The 7427-nt window shown below is 38.9% G+C and overlaps 1 long non-coding RNA gene across 1 annotated transcript; it reads left to right on the top strand.

Moving 5' to 3' along the window:
- The first annotated feature begins 1324 nt into the window (after positions 1–1324).
- LOC306762192 lies at positions 1325–2349 on the top strand. The gene is made up of 3 exons (XR_013771492.1): positions 1325–1352; positions 1785–1846; positions 2000–2349. It is a non-coding gene; the product is annotated as an uncharacterized lncRNA (long non-coding RNA).
- The last annotated feature ends 5078 nt before the right edge of the window (positions 2350–7427 follow it).

Genomic DNA, 7427 nt, shown 5'->3' with positions numbered 1-7427 from the left:
TTTTCCAGGAGAGATGGCACATGTGGACGCTGCCATGACGGTGAAGGTAAGAACTGCCAAATGATCTTCCGACAGGTGATGTCACGGAGGCTCCATCCATCTTTTATATACAGTCAATGGTCCTCAAGCAGCATCCAGCTTGAAGATGCAGTAAATGCAGAATGTGGTCACCTCTGCTCTGTGACCAGAAGAAGCCACTGGCTGCTCCAGCCCTGCTTTGTTGCCAGATATTAATGCCCATTAATGAAGAGTGTGGATAAAATTCTTTTAAAAGTTTAAAGTATTATAACATATTTCTTTGTATTATTATCTATTTCTTAAAATTCAATGTATTTTTCCAGACATTTCTAGAGCTTGAGTTTACAGTATTAGAGGTATTGACATGTCAGTATTAATCTGCACATCACTACTTACATTACCAGTCAAAGGTGCGGACACAAAAGTGTCCAACCCTTTGTCTAGTAGTGTAGCTTAGATGTTTTTTTAAAACTATGTAACAGCCCAAATGTAATTTTTTTTCTAATCAGAACCAGGTTACTTTGATAAACGTGGTACTAAATCAGATGGATGTCCGATGTTTATCAAAGCAACCTCAGAACTCCTGCTTCCTACCTTCCTTTGTAGAGAAAAGAGGTCAGTTGAACAGTACAACATGGGTGAAAGGTTACGATAGCTTCTTCCATTCTTGACCCAGTCTGAGTGGCTAACATTGTTCAGATGATCCAACTCCCTTCCAGCGGTCACGACTGAATGAGTTCTCCTCCGGTAAACTGGTTTTCCTGTGAATAATGCCTTTAAAATGCTCCTGTGACCAGAAACAATGCTCCTGGTTTTAACAGAATGATACAGGAGTCCTCTGTTGGTTCAGTGTTTACATGGCTTTTCATCTACTCCATCAGCATGCTCGAGGGTAAATAGTTGCTGCGAGACACCAGCCATTACAGTAATGCATCATTCATGTCTTAGACAACATCTGAACCAACTGGAAAACATCCAGATCAAAATCCACTGACACAGCTACTTAATTCTACCACCGCAGTATGTAGGTCACTAAACTACCACACAGTCCAAACTTTTATTCCAGCTCTTTGCCCACCGTGCAGAATTTAACGTCTCTCTATGGTGGTTCAGCACAAAACTTAATGACAGCCTAAGTGTATATGTATATTCCTCTGTTAGTGGGCCTCAGCATGATGTACTTGAGAGAGTGACATGAGTGGGGTGACCGAGTGCACCGTGTGTATGTGAATGCGTTGGAGTGGAGGCACAGATAGACAGGACGATCGAGGTCGGCCAGCCACGGAGGAATTTTCTCTGCAACCCTCAGGGCCCACAGCTGATCGCAGCACATGGTAATTAGTTTACCTCAGTGTACACACACACACAGGCACACTCACACACTTTTATGTAGAAAAAAAAACATCTTTTACTCATATAACCTTTACAGAGTTTCCTGAAAAGGGTCTGATTGTGTGTGCTTGGTGGGAATGCTGCAGCGCAGGACTTGTGCAGCACTGCGTGGAAGTGGGTCAGGCAGTAAATGCGAAGCGTAATGTTTGTTTTACTGTGTGGAAACCAGATAGGTGGAGTCACCCTAACCAGGACAATTGTTGTCAAGTACTGTCAAATTTAGAAGAGTTCACAAAGCTAAAGGCATAGTGCTCTGAGAGGCAGCAAAGTTTTATTTGAGTCTAAGTGTATACGCATCGCAACCACGAACTTTTTCCTTCTTTATGCCAAGTTTGTCCTTGTTTCACAATGAAAATGTTCTATTATTGTTGTAGGTACGGTTTACTTTGGACATGCACAGCCTGTGCTGAAACAAGACTCTATGTACCTACTGTAGGTGGGTAAAATGTGCGTCTGAGGTGTTGATCATCATATGACCGGATCACTGCACTATAAAAATACAGCCACATGACACACACACACACACACACACACACATACTGGTTCAACGGGAAACATCACACCATCTTTTTCTCTCTTGACTTTTCAGGTTGCACCCTCCGTTGACATGGCAACCTTTGACAAGTCTGACGTCAAGGCCACCTTGTCTACCATGCCCTCTGTGCATGCTACTTGATCATGAGGCACATATCAGGGAGGATGCGGGAGAGGAGGAAAAAAGAACAGACGATTTAGCTAATTTATTTGACTGATTTGTTGATTTTTTATATAAAAATATTATTTATTTGTATTGTTTCCATAAATTATAATTTCGAAGCAAACTTTAAGGAACTTTTGAGTGAATATAATAAAGACTGAGCTTCTATGTTGGCTCCAAAGTTGCAGATAACAAGCTAAACAAAGCTAGCACATCCTTCCTTCCACACTGTATATTTTATGTTACCTCAGTAGTTTGTACCACCTTTGCCAAGAAGAATAGCTGCTGCTATGCAAAAGCTAATGGAGATATTAAATAAACAAACAAACAAACACTCCACACTACCATTTGAACATGACTATAAATCCTTCCTATATTACTTCCTGCAGAAGCCTCTGGGTGCATCCTGTGACAAACCACTTTATGCTGCATTTAACTTTACGTAACAGCCTACTGGATCCATGTGGGGTTGCTTAGCTCAATGGGAAACACATGACATCAAGTGGATATATTGTTTGTTGTTCAAAAGGAAAGTAATAGCTAAAGGCCTGAAATGAAAATGAAAAAGTACGAACAAACAGACGAAACAAAACAAAACAGATTTTCCAACATTTGGTGACATTTCTTCTGGTTTTAGTGTTTGACCCACAGATTTAGGCTCAAACCATCATATAATGGAGGAAAATGGAAATGTTTGTAGCGACAACAGTGTTACATAAGTTTGTATTTATCTTTTTAAAGTTCTTTTGGAACAACTTAACAAAAACACGTCTATGTAAAGTTTTTGTGTTTTGATTATTTATAGAATCCCACAAAATATTTAATATTGAAACCTTTTTCTTAGTGAATGTTCATTCATTTTTTTGTTGATTAATACAGCACATATATGTTTATTCAGTTTTTATTTATTGATTCAAACTAGAATATGTTCTGTTATAAGCCCGATGTTAGCCAATGAGCTAATGTTGCTAATAGAAAACAAAGTGATGCGAAGGTAAAGTTTACTTTATGTATGATGTCATACAGGTTTTTGTCTGAAGGAACACAGATAAAGACAATATTTGCTAAAGACACAAAGAGGTCTGAGTCTCCATTTCAGCGCTACATTCAGATAGTGGGATCAGACTATGGTGGAAGCAACATAAAAGCATGGATCCATCCTGCCTTGGATCAACACCTCAGGCTGCAGGCGATGGTTGGATATTTTTTTTGCACTTTGGGCCACTAAGTATCAACGTGGCATGATTTATACCACAGCCTACAATATCGTTGCTGAACTTGTAAATTCTAGTCAAATCTAGTAAGTTCCAGTTAAAGAAAAAAACCTTTTCACCAGTTCTCCTCACAGTAGAGTTAACTGTTTAACTTTCACTCCAACAAAAAGCCCAGAGAATGATGTTTCTCTGTTATTATCTAGTTTTCTTTCCTTGGTTTTTATTGGGAAAACACAGGATGTTTTCAATTACTCAGAAAACACAAAGAAACCATGGAACAATAAAACTCCTGGTGTGTTTCTGCATGCAGCCAAAAATGAAAAAGCACGTTGCCACAGTTTGAGTCGCAGAGTCTTATTGAGTGGACAGATAAGACACAAACGGTTTATATCAAAAGATCCCTTTTGGTTTCACTCTTGTCTCAATGCTGTTTCAAATAAATTCATCCAAAGTCTTCTGAGAAGAAAGGTAAAAGCACAATTCGCTGCAGAGCTGCAAAATTATGAAAAAAGCCACTTCCCCAGTGGGCCCATATGAGTCAGTGCTTTGAGAGTTAAACCATACTTTTAGTCCCTTTGTAGTTTCACATTTAAATTAGTGACATGGAAATGTAACAAAGCTGCACACACATTTAGAAATGTGTCAGTTTGAAAGAGGACATAGATAAAATTATCATGATTCCTCAGTATACAGTTGTAAAACTGGGCTGTAATCAATGCTTTCACTGTTCAAAACAACTCAAGTGTACTTAGTCTGACAAATCATATGACAGTACTACTACACACTTACAAACACACACACATACTTACACACACACTTACAAACACACACACAACATCAACTGACTGCTGAGATTCAATAGCTCTTTTCACATTGTAAGCATACAGTTCTGTTTCTTTAATTTCCTGTGCACTTCCTTGTGTCACTGAGGGTCATGCTGAGGGCAACAGTGTGAGGTAAAGTCTTTGTTGGATCAACAGTCTGGACGAACAATCACACAAACACTGATGAAACATCCGAGTAGAAGAGTTGGAGGCATATATGCAGGGCCGTATTAAAAGTGCACAGGCCCCTGGGCCCAGAGTGTTCCAGAGCCCCCCTTCCCCAACACAACATTGTGAAAATTGTGAATGATAAACTGTGAAATTACATTTCTAACATCTCTCAGCCAATAGTACTAATAGCAATACATTAGACACAGTGGTGTAACTATCTGGCTTTTATGTACATTTTGTTTCATGTCCATACTGCTGGGGTTTGCCCAAGCGGCAACCTCCGGCGGTTTAAAGTGAAGCCTATGCGGAAGTGCATAAAACCGCTGTTCCCCCTTCATCCGCTAGGGGCTGCAAAACAGAGCAAATCCCCATAGACTCCCATGTTAAAAAGACCAACTTCACAACAGAAATAAACATGTTTACAGCCTGGTTCAAAAATCCATTTTCGGTTTGTAGGTCAGGTTTACCTTCATGACAACTGTGGGGGGAGTGAATTTTTTTTCTAACTTTTTTTAAAAGTAATTTCATCTCAAATTTCGGCAAATTTAGGGGTGTGTCCTTTTGATTGACAGGTACCAATCTCTGGCTTCAAGTAAGAAGAACGTAGAACAACCGCGGTTTTTAGCCGGTTAACAACGTGACTTAGCTTTAGCCCGCTTACCTCCGTTAGTTGGTTAGCTCCCGCTATCTCCGGATTAGCTCGGTTAGCTCTTAGCTACAGAAAGCTAGGAGTTCACTCGATGTCAATCATCTGCCATGAAGCTCACATCTACCCTCTCAGCTCCACCTCTTTAACCATATTTGTATTTTCTGGGCGAGACAACGCGCATGACGCTGCCAACATGGCGACGGTAGGAACCGCACACTGAGCAACAATTCAGCTTTTCGGAAACCTATGGGTGACGTCACAGAGGCTACGTCTATCTCTTTATATGCAGTCTATGGGTTTGCCCCACATGGGCCCAAAGTAGGCGTGTGACCCTGGGCCTGTACCCGCAATGCTCATTGGATAATCCGGCCCTGCATATATGAATCAGTTCAGTCTCACTACATTACATGTAGGGGACGCATTTGTCCCTGATCTCAGCATAACAATGTTTCTTCTTCTGTGGTGTAAATTGTGGGATTGTAATTTATCCCTAAATTGTTCTTTTCTCTGGGTAAGCTGCCCGTGACAGGGCAGGAGTCCCGACAAAGGAATGATGAAATGTGCAAACCCTTTTCCTAAAATATTTTTCTATCCCCAACATTTCAATCATTTGTGAGTGAAAAGAAAGTAGAAAAGAGAGAAATCTTCCGTAGAGAAAAGCTAAATGTGTAAATTTGGTTAGATATTAAACTTGTGGCATGGTGAAGTGAAGTCTCAACTATCTTATGCTCAGAAAAAGTTCCAAAACATCAACATCAACTGCTTGGGCCCTCTTTTGCCTTCAGGACTACCTGATGCCCTTTAAGCATGAAATATGATTTACTTTATTTGAACTTTAATTGGACCTTTCAACAAAATCTAAATATTTTTCTAATAAATAACTTATTTACAGAATCACTAAGGTCAACTATTTTGAAACTTAGTCAGGAAGAAGACATCTGCAGATCACACAGTGACATAAAAGGACTTAAAGAATGATTTTGATCATGTAAGTGTTGCAGATACTTTTGGCTTTACAGGGATTAACTCTTGTGTTAAGGTGGTGGAAACATTCCTCAGAGATTTTGTTCCATATTGACATGAAGCATCACAGAGTTGCTGCACATCCATTCCTCCGTTTCTTCTAGTTTTCCTTTTTTTATTTTCTTTACTAAATTTTTGTCTGTTTTACTAATAATTAAAATTAGTTGCTGAAATCCCATTTAATATAGTGACAATGTGGCTAATTGTTGGAAACACTAGTTATGTGCTAGTTTTTTCTTGCTTAGTCATTAATCAAGTAATCCCTGCTAACAGCTAGTGATTGCTAGCTATCATCATTAAAGTTTACCTGGTTTTCTTTTTTATTCTCTTTACTAAGTATTTGTACAGTATATAATTAACCGTTTTACTTTATGTATACTTAGAATTAGCTGCATTCCACCGACAAATCCTACAGCAAACTTTTTTATTCACTTCTTCAGTTTCTCTGGTTTTCATTCTTCATCCTCTCTTTATTCTTCTAACTATTTACATGTTCAGATTTTTATCTTTTAAATCCTTTTAAACCATAAAAAAAGTTTAAAAAAAATATTGATGTGCAAACTTCTTCCTGTTGTGTAGCATACGCATGTAGCCTACTGTGTGACTTGCTAATAGTTTTGATTAAATATATTTTAAAACATTTTGAGGTATTTTTCCAGCTCTTTTTATGAACAGTTCAGGTAAAAATAAACTAGAGAACTTTTTCCCGTACTGTGCAATATTTTTACATGTCTAAAATAAAGTAGTTTTACATTAAACCTGAATAAAAATCAGTGAATTGATGAGGAAAATAAAGACTTTCAAATGAAACTCTCCTACACAGAGAAGGAGACTCACCCATATTAACGATGACTTCACGCTGTGTCACCAACTCTTCACATAATATTGCTTCTGGCTGGTGATGATCTAATCATAGCAGCTGTTCTAGTAAATAAAAGAATACCACTAGACAAAGTTGATGACAGCAAAGACAAAAAAAAAAAGCCTGCATTTCTGTTCATGCTAAACTATGTGCCAAGATGAGCAATTCTCGAGACACATTTCCTGTATTTCCTTGTTCTGTGCCACTGTCTGTGGCTATATCAAGGAGTGAAATAAAACTGTGTGAGTTTGTGGTAAGACCAGCCATAACCCACAATGCAGTGTAAGGAACATCTTTGGCCTAGGGGAGTTAAGGTTATGAGACTCCAGCTAATGTTATTCAATATGGTGTGCAGCTGCCTATCTGGGCATCTACCTACCTGTTTGCGTTTAATATTACATATTTTCTTAAATCTGCTGCTGCATACCTGATCTGCAACTTGTTTATGGAAACTTTATCCTCCCCGATGTGATTGCTTCCTCATCTCAAGCCTCCCCAGTCGAGCCTGACTCACTTCATGAGCCGTCCTGATGGACAAACAGTCTTTCATGCTCCACATAATGCTTTGAATGTGTGT

This window comes from Telmatherina bonti (genome assembly GCF_933228915.1).
Source record: "Telmatherina bonti genome assembly, chromosome: 11".
Taxonomy (NCBI): Eukaryota; Metazoa; Chordata; class Actinopteri; order Atheriniformes; family Telmatherinidae; genus Telmatherina; species Telmatherina bonti.
The sequence above is the reverse complement of the archived record's forward strand: the minus strand, read 5'-3'. Positions and strand labels throughout refer to the sequence as shown.